The 18,423-nt window shown below is 41.6% G+C and overlaps 1 protein-coding gene and 1 pseudogene across 5 annotated transcripts in view; both read left to right on the top strand.

The window, feature by feature from the left end:
• The window catches only part of abcc10 (ATP-binding cassette, sub-family C (CFTR/MRP), member 10), a 125,699-nt gene that overhangs the window by 7,810 nt on the left and 99,466 nt on the right, over positions 1 to 18,423 (top strand). The window lies entirely within an intron of this gene.
• On the top strand, positions 7,489 to 8,498 carry LOC146238061 (uncharacterized; annotated as a pseudogene).

Raw genomic sequence — 18,423 nt, forward strand, 5'->3', positions numbered from 1 at the left:
CACTATTGTTGATGGAATCTATTGATGATAATGAACCTTCAGAAGAAGTATCAAAAAGTCCTGAAATAGATTTGATGTTAACCGCTATATTGCCCGTGGTTATGACTAGCATGTTGGTAATGGACAGTGGTGTAAAACATACCCCAAATCCATACCTGAGTAAAAGTAAAGATACCTTACTGGAAAATGACTCAAGTAAAAGTAACCTTTTAGAACAGAGGTCTTCAACCCTGGTCCTCAGGGACCCCCTGCCCTACATGTTTTAGATGTTTCCCTTCTACAACACACCTGATTCAAATGAATGGTCATTAACAGGCTTCTGCATAACTAGATAACGACCCATTGATTTGAATCAGGTGTGTTGGAGCAGGGAAACATCTAAAACGTGCAGGACAGGGGGTCCCTGAGGACCAGGGTTGAAGACCTCTGTTTTAGAATACTACTTGAGTAAAAGTCTGAAAGTATCTGATATTTACTGTACTTAAGTATCAAAAGTAATTTTCTGATATTAAATGTACTAAAGTATTGAAAGTAAAAGTACAAGTAAATGCTGTCAATAAAAAAGCAAAGGGTCAGAATTTTGAGAATTATGAAGTTTATTCCGACTAGAATGAGCATACCTATAAACTGGGCCTTATTTCAACACAATTTTAACACAATAGGCAATACTAAAGCAGCACCAAAAGTAACAACCCAGTCATTATTTATAACTGAAATGTTTTGTTCATCTTCTAAAGAAGGTATGCATAAGGCACAACCTGAGAGCATAACCTGGCAATCTGATACAAAGATATAGCATTACATCAGAAATTTCTGTGGTGCGATTAACTGGATTAATTTCACGTTAGCTAGGCCTACCTGCATTTCAGATAGTAGACATTCAAGTCACCTTGTCAGATAACGAACCCAACTACTGCATTGCTAGCTTCTCTCTGACTCTAATTCAAACAGCTGGTGATGTTACTTTGCTAGCTAGCTAACATAGTGACCAATGCAGGGGAAATGGTGAAAGTTATGAATGTTTTATTGTATTGAGTGGTAGAAATAAATTATCAAACCAATCCTTTCTTACAACTACTTACTGGACATCAGCCACCAACGACACAAACAGATACTGTCCGATTTTCACACATGCACCTGCATCACTGCTGAGGGCTGGGCTGTGGATCAAACCATTGTGGGACCAAGGGCGGGGTTTGCAATCATTTAAAACTTTAAAAAGCACCATTGTGTCCATAATCAGCAAAGTGCTTTCATTGCATATTATTAATGTTATTGAAATTAAATAGTTATGTTTACAGTGATTTATTGGGGGGGACAAATCATAAATTTCCCAGGATTGGGGGGGTCTTGTCCCCCCTGTCCCCCCCGGATCTCGCCCAACGGTGCGTTCACACTGCAGCTGGCGGGCAGAGCGGGGCGCCGGCTTCCCATTCATTTTCAATGAAACCAGGCGTTGACGCCCGCGTAGGGTATTGTGGGAAGGCGAGCGGGGCGTCGCCACTCGCGTAGCGCATTGTGGGAAGGCGTGCAGGCGGCGAAAGTTGGATTTTCTCAACTTTATGTAAATGAGGAGCTTGAAAACGCCAGCGATGGCCAATCGGGTTGGTTTCTTGTAACGTAGCGACTGTTGCTCATGGTAAACATTTCTAGGTTTGACAATTTCAAGATGGAAGATCAACTCATCGTATGTGTGACTTCATACCCAGTATTGTATGATACGTTTATGTTCAATTGCAGAGATAAAAAAAAAAAACCCTGCCTGGCGCAGGATTGCTGAGGTTGTCGGCGTCCCTGGTGTGTTGTATTTTGTACTTTAATTCAGTTTTTCACATTACGTAACTTTCTTCTGTGCTAGCTGCATAGTCTAGCTAGCTCACCCGGCATACGATTGACATTCAACGCTGAAATGCTGGCTGGCAGCCACTCTCTATCCATACAGTGAATGTGTAGTGGCAAGTCATAATCTAGCGATTTGATTTGCAGAGATTTCGAGTAATATAATAAAAGGTTACACATGTCAACGTTTACGTCTGATGCATCTTTTTTTCCAGACTGATCAAGACCCGTTACTGTACATAGAGTGCGGGTGGCATTTAATCTTTCACTCGGCCTAAAAAAAAGTGTGGAAAAAGATAACCTATTGTGTGCTGTAGATAAGATCATGTCAGATCCAGAATGCGTATCGGATTTTTGCTGAATGTGTGTAAAAGTTGTATTTTGTCTGCACATTTGCCATGACATTATACGAACTACAACAGTGATTTTAGAGAGCTCTGAATTAATCTGTCTGACACGCCCCCAAGCGTGGTGCACTGTGGGAAGGCCGGCGGTGCTGAGCGGTAAAAAAGTCTGCAGTGTGAACGCACCGTAAGGGTCGTAGACAGTTGTCTGTGGAATCCAACAGACTTACACATTTTTTCAGAGCCCCACAAAAGCGAGACAAAGTCCAACTCTTGCCCCATAGAGACCAATGTAAATCTGGTGACAAATTCGTCAGAGGAAGTAGAAGGAACATGTTTTTGAAACTGCCGGTAGAGTAGTAATTCTGTTTATATAATTTCAGCTACTAAAATGAATACTTCTTCTACTAGCCTACTACAGTTTAACAGTTCAGCTTTCCGCATTGTATTTCAGCTCTTAGCATTGTTAGATGATGCAGTTCAGCTTCCACACTGCCTCTTTTGTGTGACTCTCACATTTTTTTAATTCATTTCAGCTTGTGGGTATTTTCTCATTTCTGTATTTTCAGCAATTTTGTAAAATTAATTTCAGCTTTCAGCATTCCAACGCTGTTTTCTGTAGGAAATGCACTTTCTAGTTTACATTAATTTTCTTTTATATAATTTTCTATAATACTGCACACCATATACAGTACGTATACATACACGTTTACATTTTTCCGTTGCTCTTCTTCAACACTTCTATTAGCTACGCAAGCTTAGAATAGAATTATAGAATCTTCCATTTTCAGCCAAGGTCAAATCATATAATATGACAGTGTCAAACATCGGCCATTCTGTTAAACAATTAAATGCTAATTTTAATAATGGAATAAAAATCGATATACTCAGTGGGTTAACACGACAACACGAATGTTTGCTGATAACACACACCCTCCCATAATTAACGTGAAGTGATCTAAAATGTATGCTTCAAATGACGGGACAGAAGATAACTTGATCGACTATACACGATAAAGGCAAATTGCTTCACACAGTGACAAGTGGTTGTGATCACTTTTGAGGAGTTTAGCTCTACCTTTGATAGTTAGAGATGTGTAATGGTAAAATTCAAGTGGCACTTAGTAGATCTGAATAGTCAAGGGATGTGGTTTCAATACAATTTATTTAAATTATACAATTACATAAGATTAAACAAAGCTTTGCTGATCAGTCTTTCACGAAGGAGGTGCTATCCACACAGATCGTTCGTAAGAGTGATACCAGACTATAAGGAAAGGTCTCCTTTATATGAAGAGATGTTTATAATCAATCAATACAGCGGTAACCATGATTGGTCAGCACTGGTCAGTGAAAAAAACCCAGGCCAGTGTCCCATGTCCTTTGATGTAGTTCATGATAAACAGGACACCGGCCTAATCTCCTGAGGCCAAGGTTCAGGGGGCAAAGGTTAATTTGCCTGACCACTCTCCCCAACTTAGTGCCCCAGGTGGCTGTTGATTAGATCAGTCCTAAATACTTTAGCTGACCATCTGTTTGAACACAACCTCAGTCTCTTAAAAAAGACACTCTTAGTAACTATGTCAAAAATGCCATCACAGATGAAACGCAAACGTTAGCTGCGCTGCTGCATGCCTCAAACACATGACATTCCAAAAACTTCATTCCATGCTGTGTGTTCAAATACTTCTTCATATTTGTTGTATTTCCTCCCTTCGACGAAATATACTTTTTACACGTGTTACAAGTGGAGTTGTTGTCATTTTGTCGTGTGGAATACAACCAACTTTAGAACGCTTCTGCCTAGTTGCCATGTTTGGTGCAGTCTGAATAAACTATAAAAGTTTGCACATGCGCAACGCCTCAGAGAACCTTTAGCAAAATCGTTATATAATTTTGCTGACGATTCCAAGGAATTGGTCCACTGGGAACCGGTTCAAAACAAGAACCGGTTCTCGATACCCTTCCCTAGTGAGGATTGCCATAACCATATACAGCTACACTACAGGTAGCTAGCGACTGCGTGGTACCTGGCTTCCTTTGCAACGGCTTACAGTCTCGCTAAACAGAAAACCAGTGACATGGCAGGCTCGTTGGCTTTGAACCTCTTACATTGCCCTTGCCAGGACACCAATTTATCCTAGTGAGCAATTCTCAGTGCTGGAAATGACTGTATTCAGGAAGTTACTGTGTAAAAATTAGTGCTGTCAGTTTAACGCGTTATTAACGGCGTTAACGCAAACCCAAATTAACGGCGCCAATTTTTTTATTGTGCGATTAACGCTCTTTTTGGCCTAGCAAACCTTGTAGTTTTTTTCACATGCTGTTGCAACAACTACCGGCGGTAGAAAAACTAGAACACCACACCGGATCTAGCTAGACCGGAAACAAAACAACAGGCACGCCACACACTTGTTTGGCTTGGGAGCCGGCTAAAGAGTAGTAGCACAGCCCGTTTACGGATATTAGACATTCTCGGGTAGTTGGCTAACGTTACGTTTTGATTGGATGGCGAGCGCGAGACGCCGAAATGGATGCCAATAATATTCTGAATGGAAACTTTACTTTTAAAAAGTTGCCAAATGGTTCCATTGACAAGACCAAAGTGGTCTGTGTGTTTTTGTCATTGTAAACTGAGCTATCATCGCAGCATGTCCAGTCTGAAATACCACTTGATGGCCAAGCACACAGCTGATGGGAATTCTCCGCCCCCTCGTCAAAGCCAGGCGATTGCAATGTTTTCAATAAAAACAATATTTGAACGAAGCAATCCAAACCACTTTTCCATGTTGATAAGGGCATTAAAATTTGAAAAAAGAATGGGACAAAAAGAAATCAAGGGACATTTAGAATAGATAACAATGCGATTAATTGCGAGTTAACTATGACATTAATGCGATTAATCGCGATTAAATATTTTAATTGTTTGACAGCACTAGTAAAAATATAAGCAGTTTTGTATAGTTTGTATAGCAGTATAAGTTTTTCAACTGGCAACCGGTTGTCAGATTTAGCCCAAGTTTAAACAGTAATTCAGTACAGTTTTCCATGTCGAGGTGATTGTGGTCTGAAGATAATCTGTGCCAAATTTGGTGGATATTAGATACATTTTGAATAGGAATAGGGAAAAAACGTTTTATAAAACGTAAAATGGCAGCCGCATCAATTCATCTGGTATCACAAGTTAACATGTGTCAGACACGGGATCGCCTCCTAGCGGTTAGATGACACAACCTTTTGTGGTCCTCTTTGGAACAGGGTCCCGAACACTTGTACCAAGTTTGATGTCAATTCAGCAAATATTTCCTGAGATATGATCTCACTTCCTGTTTTGGCGGCTTCATCGCCGACTTTGATCAACTTTACCAGAAAAACTGTTTTGTAAATCAAAAACCATGTGAAAACGTTTGTGAGGCTTGATCTGAAGATAATTGGTGAACATTTTTTGCTTATTACAGCGCCACCTAGAGGTGAAATGGCATGACCTATTGGACCTCTACAGAACAGTCCCTCGTCCTTTTACAAAGTTTGGTGTCAATTCAGTAAAGAGGTGCTGAGATATTACCTCACTTCTTTTATGGTGTCTTGGTTGACAACTTTGAATGGCTGTTTCAGTCAAAAGTTTTAGAAAATCAAAAAAACGTGATGTCTTTTGTGATGCTTGGTCTGAAGAGGGTCTGTGCCAAATTTGGTGGATATTAGATACATCTTGAATAGGAATAGAGAAAAAACGTTTTATAAAACGTAAAATGGCAGCCGCATCAATTCATATGGTATCACAAGTAAACATGTGTCAGACACGGGATCACCCCCTAGCGGTTAGATGACACAACCTTTTGTTGTCCTCTTTGGAACAGGGTCCCGAACACTTGTACCAAGTTTGATGTCAACTTTGAATGACTGTTTCAGTCAAAAGTTTTAGAAAATCAAAAAAACGTGATGTCTTTTGTGAGGATTGGTCTGAAGAGGATCTGTGCCAAATTTGGTGAAAATTGGACAAACTTCCTAGGAGGGGTAGCAAAAAAAGTAATATACATTCAATCAAAATGGCGGCCACATCAATTCGGCCACATCAATTTGATTGGCTGTAACTAACAAACGATTTAGAAAATAAAAATCCTTACTATAAATTTTGTGAAGCTTGGTCTGAAAATCATCTGTGGCAAATTTGAAGAAGATTCGACAAAAAATGTAGGAGTAGTTACAAAAAAACGCTTTTCCTTAACATTCAAAATGGCAGAGAATCTATATAACTGGGTATGACGTCATAGGTTGGACTTGTCTTGATCCAGGGAATACAACGATACCTCATCTTCGAAAATGAGACGTGGTTCAAAAGTAATGTGTGTAAACACACTTTCAACTTTGACCCATTGGTGCCGCTAGAGGGTTTGAAATGGAGACATGAAACTTAGTGAAATTGACGATGGGAATGGCCCCAAAGAGTGTGCCAATTTTCACAACTTCTGACAATGCGGTTCTAGGGGCTGCCATAGACTCCCATGGCAGAAGAAGATGTATAATAATAACTAGAGGGTACAATTTCTGGGGATATTGTAGGGGGTGCTTGCTTTAGTTGGTTGCAGGGGTCCATATTTAAAGGTCACATGAAATGCTGTTTTTGGATGCTTTTATATAAGCCTTAGTGGTTCCCTAATACTGTATCTGAAGTATCTTTCCTGAAATTTAGCCTTGGTGCATAGTTACAGCCACTACGAGAAGTCCCTCAATGAGCTTTCCTCAAAACGCCTGTTTCTGTGTCTGTAGATTTAAATGTTAATGAGGAGGAGCGGCAACATGCGCTAATGTTTACAACGGATGTATCGCAATGTCTCGTAGCCCCCGTTGCTGTAAGATACCTCGAATATAGCCATTCTCATCTGATTACCCTGGTTTGCGGAGGTGCACACTCAGTCATTTCAATGAGGAGAAAAGCGGATATCGCGAGCCATAACACCAACAGCAGAACGGTTATCCAAATAACAAAGAAGTGTACAACATTCGCGTTACAGCGTTTGTATTCACACACACTTAATGCCATCTACCTTTACATTAGCAACAGTAACTCAGCTGGCTCGTAGCCCGTTGCTGTAAGGTGCTTCGAATTTGCCCATTCTCATCTGATCACCCTGATTTGCAGAGGTGCACACTCATAATAATTTCAATGAGGGAAAGGCGTATAACGCGCACTATAACACCAACAGCATAACTGTTATCCAAATAACAAAGAAGTGTACGACACTGGCGTTACAGCGTTTGTATTCACACACACACTTGATGCCGTTTATCATTGGATGGACTAAAGATGGCGCCGACAAAGGCAGCCACGGTAGCTAGGTGCGCTCTGTTTTGTCTTGTTTTGTCTTATAATTCAGTGTTCTGCCAAGATTTCCGGGGTTCTCTAACAAGAGAAGAACTTCTAAACATCAGGACTACAACTCCTGTGGATTTATTTCCCACTTTTCTGCTTCCAGCGGCAGAATTAGTGGGAATTATAGTCAAAGCCGCCCTCGGCTTTGTCCTAGCAGTGAAGCGCCGTAGAAGAGGCAAACGAGCCGGTGCACTGGTGCGACTCCGCCGGCGTGGGGCATGTACAGCGTTACCGGGGATATTTCTCCCCAACGTGCGTTCACTGAGCAACAAACTGGATGAACTTCAGCTACTGGTTTGGAAAAACTGAGACTTTCATTCATCTTCCGTTTTGTGCTTTACGGAGACATGGCTGAGTGAACTGATCCCAGACTCTGCGCTACAGCTAGCAGGTTTCAAACGGCTGAGAGCGGATCGTGACCCTGTGCTCTCTGGCAAAACGAAAGGTGGTGGTATTTGTTTTTACATCAACAGTGGCTAGTGTGAAGATGTGACAGTGATTCTGCAGCACTGTTCTCCTGATCTGGAATCATTTTTTATTAACTGTAAACCTTTTTACTCGCCACGTGAGTTTGCTTCATTCATACTGGTCGGCGTCTACATGCCCCCTCAGGCTAGCGCCAACGAGGCTCAACGTGTGCTCGCTAACCAGATATTGTGCGTGGAGCATGAAAATCTGGATTCCTTGGTTATTGTGCTAGGCGACTTTAACAAAGGCAATCTCACTCAAGAACTCCCCAAATACAGACAAGTCATCAAATGCCCTACCAGAGAAGGGAACACTTTGAATCACTGCTACTCTACAATCAGTAAAGCATACCATGCGGTTCCCCGAGCAGCACTGGGTCACTCAGACCACGCCATGGTTCACCTGATTCCTGCATACAGACAGAAGCTTCAGCTCGGCAAGCCTGCTGTGAGGACATCGAAACAGTGGACCAGTAAGGCTATGGAGGAATTGCGGTCGTGCTTGGACTCTACTGACTGGGATATGTTCATGACTGCCTCCAATAGTCTGGATGAGCTCACAGAGGCTGTGACATCATACATCAGCTTCTGTGAGGACTGCTGTATACCAACACGCACCAGGGTGAGCTACAACAATGACAAACCCTGGTTTACAGCTAAACTCAGAAGGCTGAGGCTGGACAAAGAGGCCGCGTTTAGGAGTGGGGACAGGGACAGTTTCAAGGAGTCAAAGAACAGGTTTAGCAAGGCGGTGAGAGAGGCTAAACGACTGTACTCAGAAGCGCCAGTTCTCTGCTAACGACTCTGCTTCTGTCTGGAGTGGGCTCAGGCAGATCACCAACTTCAAGCCCAGAGCCCCCCACTCCACTAACGACTCTTGTCTGGCCAACGACCTGAACAAGTTCTACTGTCGTTTTGAAAGACAATTGGACAGTCCTGTACAACTCCTTTCCACCCGTGAGGCCTCCCCCCTCCCCCCTCTACAGTGACGACCCTCTCCATTCAGGAGAGAGAAGTGAACAAACTGTTCAAGAGACAGAACCCCCGCAAAGCAGCTGGGCCGGACTCTGTCTCTCCAGCCACCCTCAAGAACTGTGCTGACCAGCTGTCTCCGGTGTTTACCTACATCTTCAACACCTCCCTGGAGACATGCCATGTGCCAGCCTGTCTCAAGTCCTCCACCATCATCCCTGTGCAGACAACCCTGTGACCTGGTGCAGCCAGAACAACATAGAGCTCAATGCTCTCAAGACAGTGGAGATGGTTGTGGACTTCAGGAAGATCACAGCCCCACTCACCCCCATCACCCTGTGTGACTCCCCAGTCAACACTGTGGAGTCCTTACGCTTCCTGGGCACTATTCTCTCCCAGGACCTCAAGTGGGAAATGAACATTAGCTCCCTCACCAAGAAAGCACAACAGAGGATGTACTTCCTGCGGCAACTGAAGAAATTCAACCTGCCAAAGACAATGATGGTGCACTTCTACACAGCCATCATTGAGTCCATCCTCACCTCCTCCATCACCACCTGGTACGCTGCTGCCACTGCCAAGGACAAGAGCAGGCTGCAGCGTATCATCCGCACTGCAGAGAAGGTGATTGGCTGCAATCTGCCTTCCCTCGAGGACCTGCACACCTCGAGGACCGTGAGACGGGCGAAGAAGATTGTGGCTGACTCCTCCCACCCTGGACATTCCCTGTTTCAGTCCCTCCCCTCTGGCAGAAGGCTGCGGTCCATCAGGACCAAAACCTCACGCCATACAATCAGTTTCTTCCCTTCCGCTGTTGGCCTCCTCAACAAGGCCAAAGCTCACACTGACTGAATGTCATGAAAAACTTTTTACTTTTTGCACTACACTCAACTCCTGTAATATTTGTATTTTATATTGTATTTTATATTGTAAATTGGCAATTTATATTCTACTTTATTGTATATTTTATTTAAATTGTATTCCACTTAGTATTGCTAGTTTATGTATCCTTAGTATAGTTAGACCACATATTTAAATTTAAGATTCCTATATGTTTACTGTATGCACCTTCCTGCCAAAGCAAATTCCTTGTCTGTGCAAACTTTCATGGCGAATAAATCCCATTCTGATTCTGATTACATTAGCAACAGTAACTCAGCTGTTAGCTGCATAGCTAATGTTACAGCCACATTCTAAGGGTAGAAAGCTAGGTAACCATAAACAGTAAAGCAACAAAATGATCGCGTTAGTTAACTTACTTGTCCAAGGTTTGTAGCTTGATCAAGGAGGTTTAGTAACGATCCAGAATTTAATTTCAGCAAGGCCAACTTTGTGTTGGCTCAAGTTAAGGAAACAGTAGTGGCTGAAATGTTTGGCGCAGACATACAACACTTTGGGAAGTTGTGTCGGCGCATTTCCAGCGAAAATACAATTAAGATACTGGTTGTGCAGAGGCTCGGATGATGGAACTAAAAAAAGATTTGTGCTTGCATTTGTACATCCAAGCACTGAGCAACTGTTATGCTTCGTTTGTGTGCTCGCCATGATGTCTCCAGGAAAAAACGATATCGCACTCGCCCTTGCACGGTGGTAGCTCAGTTTCTCATGGGTGGGCCAGATGATCTGGGCGGGCAAAGCAGAGAGAGGGGAGGTAACCTGGCTCCTATCTACGTCACTAGGGGGAGATTTTCAAACAGAGCACTTGAGCCTTCATTTTGTCAAAGGCGAAGAAGAAAACCCAGGGCTTGGTTTACACTTATCAAAAATTCTAGCCACTGGGGGACCAAAGGCAGGCTAGGGGAACTCATATTAATGTTAAATAACCTCCTAAAATGAAGTTTTCACGTCATCTGACCTTTAAATTACATTTTACAACTGATATTTCTGTATATTTTATATAAAAATGCATAGCCTACTTATTATTTATAAAGATTACATAGATTTAAAAGCATATTTTTTTCTGCTCATTTACAACTCAAAATACTAAGAGTGAAGATTAGAATGAAATAGTTGTCTTCTCATTTCCCCTGCAAGAGGGAAATTTGCAGGGGAAAGGAGGTGATCAGCAACCTCAATCAAAACGAATACATGGCAGACCGGTGTAAAAATGTACCTAATCTCTATGACTTAACTTACAAGGACGTTTTTTCCCTTTTGTGATATTTTCAGGCATTTAGCCAACTCATGTTGCATTCATTCATTAATAAAGAACCCCCCTTTGAAGCTTATTTTAACAACAACGTTACCAGCAGTAGCTATCTCAGATGGAATCGCGATTTAAATAGTACCATCTGCTAACTGAAAATATGCCCCCAAAAACATAAATAAGCTTGACATTTTATTTAGGGGAAAATCACTTATTCATAAAAAGGTCAGTGGTTGCGATCATTGTCAGTAAGGCAAAATGCAATATAGCCCTGCTGCGTAGAGAACCTGCCCCGGTAAATTGAAGGCTAAGTTCTACTACTACTAGACTGTCTTGGTAGCGACTGCGTTGGTTGAATTCGATTTAACGTTACTTCCATTGTAAGGTCTAGGCTGAAATGAATGATTTTCATGAACGGATTGACAAAGTTTAGGCTGTGGCAATGGAGTTCAGGTTATTGGTCACTAGTCAGATAGTTTCACCTATTGAAAGACTTTTGATTTAAGGGAAGTGCCGAACATGTGCCGCCGTTTGAATTCCTACTGTAAACATCTGTGGAGATGTTTTTGTTAGCTACAGTAGGCTACTAGACTAGGCTACAGCAGTGAGCTACACTGGTTTGAAACCACAGGTAATGATAATTTTACCCAAAAATCGTTTACTTGTAATATAATGTCATAATAAATGCTACAACAAAAATGTATTTGTGAGGAATGTTTATTTTAACGTTTGAAAACAGATGCTTTATAGACCGCTGTAGTATGTGTTGCCCGGGCAACAGAGGCTACTGTTTCCGAAAGTAGATGTACTTCCTTAATAATATTACCTTATATTGTACATTACACATCACAATTGTGTGTCATATCACGAAGTAAAATGAGCAAATAGTTATCACACAGGCCTCTTTGCTTGTGGCGTTAGCCTAGCCATCTCCCAGAAGTTAACAAGCTGCTAAACTAATGTTCTGCTAGAGACAGTCACGCGAGTTTTCGTGACGTTAGTGACGTGAGTGACGTTAGTGACGTGAGTGACGTGAGTGACGTGAGTGACGTGAGTGGCGTGAGTGGCGTGAGTGGCGTGAGTGGCGTGAGTGGCGTGAGTGGCGTGAGTGGCGTGAGTGGCGTGAGTGGCGTGAGTGGCGTGAGTGGCGTGAGTGGCGTGAGTGGCGTGAGTGGCGTGAGTGGCGTGAGTGGCGTGAGTGGCGTGAGTGGCGTGAGTGGCGTCAGTGGCGTCAGTGGCGTCAGTGGCGTCAGTGACTGTGGCTAGCAAGTTAGCCACCGTTAGCTTCACTTTTCGCCACAAAAATGTAATTTCTACTAAGCCGTGCAACGGAACGTAAATCCGAATACAAGCAACTCAATCGCTACCAAGACGAAACTTTTGACACCTAGGTTGTCTATGTAGTCCAAATATTGACAAAGTTTTAGGGGTGGGAAAATAAATAAATAAAAATACTAATATATATGTGAGATAACAATGGTTGTGCCCTTGCCGAAGGCAAAGCACACCCAATAATAACTAGAGAGGGTACAATTTCTGGGGAAATTGTAGGGTGTGCTTGCTTGCTTCAGTTGCAGGTGGGTCCGTTTTCCCTTCTAGTGATATTTTAAAGCATTTAGCCTACTCATATTGCATAATTCATTAAGAACACCCTTTGAAACAAGGAACCCCCTTTGAAACAAGCTACTGTAACAACATTAACTGGCAGTATTTCAGATGGAATTGCAATTCAAATACTACCGTCTGCTAACTGAAAATAAGCCCCCCAAAACGTAAATAAGTTCGATATTTAATTCAAAAGCATTTTGCTAGAGGGAAGCTAGCTGCCGTTGCTATCCACACTCCACTGATTGTTTGAAAGCGCAGGAAATTAGAATGTTTCTTTTGTAAGGGATAATGTAGAGTATAAAACTATTGTTTTTTTTACGACTTAAATAGCTGTTTCTGATTGGACGGGAGACGTTCCATGAGTTGAATTATCTGACAACAACCCACTGACTTTTCACTCCAATAAAAAATCACTCCGCGGTTTTAAACATTTGCGTTGATACAAAGAAGTAACCATAACAACGGGGATGAGTCAAAGCCTCCATTTACAATTTTGAAAGACTTTAACAAGCTAACTTCTATTTACAACAATGAGAGACTTAAATATTTATTTTAACCTATTTGAAAAATGTTTATTTTTCATGTAACCGCTCATCGCACATCCCATTCGCTATTCACCTCGCTAGTCAATCTAGCTACTTCAGACGGGCTGCGGCCAACACGACAGTAGCAGTAGCTAACTCAAGAAGATTATTTTCTTTAAAAAAATCTTGATTTTATTTGGGTACAATGACATGGGTTGATAGCTGGCTAGTCTTGTTGTTAAACATACTGTCAAATTATAATTACTGTTTGGAGCAAATGTCAACTTTGATGCGGTCATCTCACATCCATTTGCTATTCAACTCGCCACAGACTGTGGCCGTACTGTAGCCTAGTAATAGTATGGCCGATACTTTGTTCGTGAAAATCTTGATATTGACTTTGAGACAGTGACATGGCTGGTTAGCTAGCAAATCTTCTTGTCAAACATACTGTAAAATTATATTTACTATTTGTCAACCGTACACAATGTTATTGCCTTTGAATCTTGCTAGCATAACGTTAGCTTTCGGGCTAATAGCTCAGTTGACGTTGACACCGGAACAATTTTTTCGTTGCGGAGGAACACATTTTTTTTATCAATAGCTGTGTTTAAATGTTAATTGGTTGACTATAAAATTGTTTTATAAAAGCAATATAGTACTCGTGCTCGTGGGGTTGTTGAGGGATATACCACGATATACCTACGAACAACCCCACCACACTTTATTGCTTTAGTAGACCCGACAGGGCGAACAGCACCCCGACGCAGAGCGATATGAGAACATTGTTCACTGCAGAACGAAGCCCTATTCAAGTGAATAGAGCATTCTACAGCATTAAGAACAACCGTGTAATAAGACATAAAAGTTTAGCTATAGCTGTGGCATTGAAGACAGTACTGTAGCCTACTACACTGCCGGTGGGCGAGCCGACTCTGTGGCTAACGTCAAAACAAGACGCAGTCTCACTCAAATTCCAAGTTTTACACAAATAACAAACTATGCTGACCCGCTGGCTGTCTTCGCAATCGCCATATCTTTAAAACACTGCTGTCCATTTAGATGTAGAATTGACCCTGGTACGAAATGAAGAAAATACTCACCAGCCGCAGATCAACAGTTGACTGAGTATCAACACTGTTGACAACACTGTTGTTGCAACCGCAATTGTCAATGGGGGCTGACAGGCTCTCACGTAGCAAACAAATCAATGTTTTTACAGCAATCTATATTAAAATCTTACCACCTGGTTGTTTTCACAGTAGTCATATCATCATAACATTTCCTTTCAGTTTTTTTGTGTAAAATTGAACTATAAAATTAGCTACAAAAAATACTACTATGACGCTTTCTAGCATGGCTGCCGCCTAAAAGACGAGGCTGTCTCACAGGCGACCTGCACTCGCTCAAATTTCAAAGACTGTCACGACCTAAATCAAAAATGCGAGATTGCAGTTCCACTCGAAATCACGTTCTCTACAAAGCCAAATGGTTGTGATTTTTGGGGGGTGGTATTTTTCACTCATAATCCAAGCTCCAATTTGCTAGAAAGTCTATCACATTGTATCAATGCGTCATTGCTTACGTGTGTTGACGTGGTGACGTAGCTAGCACAGGTTACCCTTCGTCGACAAAAGGCCCCACAAAAACGTTGTAACCTCCTAAATTGTGCAACGGAACGTAAATACACGCAACTCAATCGAGACCAAGACTAACATTTTGACACAGGCGTTGTCTATGTAGTCCAAATATTGACTGAGCCTTAGGGGGGCAAAAAGAAATAATAAATATAACTGCAAGCAGTAATGGCGGATTCCTCCAAACATTGCGAACCATTGAAAAATGTTTATTCTTGACAAATTGTAACTGTATAGAAAAATCTATGCGGCAGACTTACCTAGGGGATAACAAATCTGACCAATTCCAAATATAGCTGCAAGCAGCAATGAGGTGGCCAAGCAGTCAAATAACCCAGAAAACATTTAAGACATCCTCAGAAGAGGGTAACAAGTACACGCAGCAAGTTTGGTGTGAATCCATCAAAGATTTGCTGAGATACAACCCAACTTCCTGTTTTGCTGGCTGTACCGGAAAAACGGTTTCGAAAATCAGAAAACCATGTGTTAGCTTTTGTGAGGCTTGGTCTGAAGATAATCTCTGCTAAATTTGGTGAAGATTGGACAACATGTGTAGGAGGAGTAGAGAAAAAACGTTTTTCAATAAATTCAAAATGGCGGCCGCATCAATTCGGCTATTATCACAAATTATTATGAGTCACAAACGGGATGTCCCAAGATATCATGAGACAATGGAATCACTCAATAAAGGAAAACAAATCAATAGTTATTGGCCAAAACACATTTTTGCGTCCTGCGGCCACGCCCAGTGATCACATGACACCAAATTGTGTAGATATCCTCAAAAGAGGGTTCTGAGTCATCATACCAAGTTTGTTGTTGATATCTCAAAGATTTGCTGAGATATGACTTCACTTCCTGTTTGGCTGCTTTTCTGCAGAATTTGATTGGCTGTACCGGACAAACGGTTGTGAGGATCAAAATTCTGATCGATAACTTTTGTGAGGCTTGGTCTGTAGATCATCTCTGGTCATTTTGAAGAAGATTTGACAAAAAATGTTGGAGGAGTAGGCTTTCAAATGATTTTGATAAAACCGGAAATAGCGGAAAATCTATATAACCGGAAATCGACGCCATGGTGTGCGTTGAACTCGTCGTGATCCAGGGAATCCAATGGTACATCATTTTTGAAAATGGGTCATACGGTTCAAAAGTTGCGTGTGTAAACACAAGTCCAACTTTGACCCATTGGTGGCGCTAGAGTGGTCTAATGGGAGACATGAAACTTTGTGCAAGTATAGAAGTAACTGTCCTTACTGAGTGTGCCAAATTTCTCAAAAAGTTATCGAAGGGTTCTAGGGGCTGCCATTGACTTCCATGGTACAAGAATAATAAAACTAACAAATATAACTGCAAGCAGTAATGGCGGATTCCTCCAAACACTGCGAACCATTGAAAAATGTTTATTCTTGACAAATTGTAACTGTATAGAAAAATGTATGCTGCAGAATTACCAATGGTTTACCAAATCTGAAATGCAATACCATCAAGATCCACAAGGGCCTTTATTTCAAGCCAGTAAGTGAAGGAAGGGGGCTTGGTGAGCTTATCCTTTCCAGAAAGCCTTGTATCTTTATGCATTAAGGCGTGGCCTGTAGCGGCACCTATGGGTAATGGTGGGCCATTTGTGGTGTGGTAGTTACTCTTGGCCTATACTATTAATGTTTCAGGATTTTTATAACTTTTTACCATTGTATACAAAATCGGAAAAGCAATACCAACAAGATCCACATGGGCTTTTTGTTAAAGTGTTTCTTTGCCTATACTATCTATGTTTCAGGATTTTGAGACCTTTTTACCATTGCATACAAAATCGGAAATGCAATACCATCAAGAGCCACATGGGCCTTTTTTTCAAGCCAATAAGTGAAGGGAGGGGGCTTGGTGAGCCTATCCATTCCAGAAAGCCTTGTATATTTGTGCTTTTTGGCGTGGCCTGTAGCGCCACCTATGGGTAATGGTGGGCCAATTGTGGTGTGGTAGTTACTCTTGGTCTATACTATCAATGTTTCAGGATTTTTATAACTTTTTACCATTGCATACAAAATCGGAAATGCAATACCAACAAGATCCACATGGGCTTTTGTTAAAGTGTTTCTCGGCCTACACTATCAATGTTTCAGGATTTGAGACCTTTTTACCATTGCATACAAAATCGGAAATGCAATACCATCAAGAGCCACATGGGCCTTTGCTAAAGACCAAGGAATGAGTGGGGGCTTGGTCAGCCCACACTCTCCTGAAATGTTGCGTGTGCGTCTTGGCCGCGCGTGTGTCAAGGGAAGGCTGAGTGTGTGTGAGATTTTGGAGCACGCGCGGGGAGGAGCAAGGGAGACATTCATTGGAAATTTGCCTAGAAATTAGCCAAGCAAGCATGTTTCAAATATTCACCAAAAATCGACCTTTCATCTTACAGTCAACTTTTTCACAGATTTGTGTTATGAACATTCTCAAGAGTTTTCATATGAACTTGTGATTGAATCAGAGTATCAGTTTTTGAATGGCTGATGTGTAAAGCATAATTTTAGCGTTAGCGATAAGTTCAATTTGCTTTATATCAATCATTTTTTGAGATATGAATTTGCCTTTGCACATGGTAACATGTTGTAGTGTCTTCCTCCGATCTACCAAGTTTAGTGTTGATATCTCAAAGATTTGCTGAGACATGACTTCACATCCTGTTTTGCGGCTTTTCTGATGAATTTGATTGGCTGTACCGGACAGACGGTTATGAGGATCAAAATTCCTTTGATAACTTTTGTGAGGCTTGGTCTGAAGATCATCTCTGGTGATTTTGAAGAAGATATGACAAAAATTGTAGGAGGAGTAGGCTTTCAAAGGTTTTTGATAAAACCGGAAATGGCGGGAAATCTATATAACCGGAAATTAACGCCATGGTGTGCGTTGAACTCGGCTTGATCCAGGGAATCCAATGGTACCTCATTTTTGAAAATGAGTCATACGGTTCAAAAGTTGCGTGTGTAAACACAAGTCCAACTTTGACCCATTGGTGGCGCTAGAGTGGTCTAATGGGAGACATGAAACTTGGTGTAGGTATAGAAGACACTGTCCTTAATGAGTGTGCCAAATTTCACAAAAAGTTGTCGATGGGGTCTAGGGGCTGCCATTGACTCCCATGGTACAAGAATTACAAATAATAAAACCACCAATAACAATAGGTTTCCTCCTTACGGAGGAATCCTAAATATAACTGCAAGCAGTAATGGCGGATTCCTCCAAACACTGCAAACCATTGAACAATGTTTATTCTTGACAAATTGTAACTGTATAGAAGAATGTATGCTGCAGAATTACCAATGGCATACCAAATCTGAAATGCAATACCATCAAGATCCACAAGGGCCTTTATTTCAAGCCAGTAAGTGAAGGAAGGGGGCTTGGTGAGCTTATCCATTCCAGAAAGCCTTGTATCTTTATGCATTAAGGCGTGGCCTGTAGCGCCACCTATGGGTAATGGTGGGCCATTTGTGGTGTGGTAGTTACTCTTGGCCTAT

This window comes from Hypomesus nipponensis, chromosome 21 (assembly GCF_054491055.1).
Source record: "Hypomesus nipponensis isolate SF chromosome 21, ASM5449105v1, whole genome shotgun sequence".
NCBI lineage: Eukaryota > Metazoa > Chordata > Actinopteri > Osmeriformes > Osmeridae > Hypomesus > Hypomesus nipponensis.